The sequence below is a fragment of the Mesocricetus auratus genome, unplaced genomic scaffold (genome assembly GCF_017639785.1).
Source record: "Mesocricetus auratus isolate SY011 unplaced genomic scaffold, BCM_Maur_2.0 Super-Scaffold_100038, whole genome shotgun sequence".
In the NCBI taxonomy this organism is placed as follows: domain Eukaryota; kingdom Metazoa; phylum Chordata; class Mammalia; order Rodentia; family Cricetidae; genus Mesocricetus; species Mesocricetus auratus.
This window is the reverse complement of record NW_024429216.1, coordinates 403,640-404,149: the sequence shown is the minus strand read 5'-3', so window position 1 is coordinate 404,149 and position 510 is coordinate 403,640.

The window sequence follows — 510 nt, the reverse complement described above, 5'->3', positions numbered from 1 at the left end:
TTTACCCAGGCAACCACCCTGCCTTGTGACATCACACAGAGAAAACCTTTATGCAGGCAGAGTAGGCAGCAGCCTTTAGGGAGCATCTGCATTCAGGTGTATTCTCCTTGGAGGAGACTGGAGGATTTTTCTTTTAAAAAAAGATTTAGTTTTTTATTATGTAAACAGTGCTTGTCTGTCTGCAGGCCAGAAAAGGGCATCAGATCTCATTACAGATGGTTGCCTGAATCATTCAAATCCTGTGTCCTGAGTGTATGATGTCTTCAGCAATAAATAAGGACTGACAAGGGAATTTAGGGCAGGAACCTGGAGGCAGAAATTGGGCCAGATGCCATAGAGGAACGTTCCTTATTTACTTTCTTCCTCATGGCTTGTTCAGCCTGCTTTCTTTCTCAGCCTTTATCAAAGAAGCTTATGCAGGCAAGGGTTAATACAGAGACTCATAACTGGTCAACATACTGAGAATAAGTGATGGTGGAGTGCTTAGTCCTAAATGGACCATCTATATCA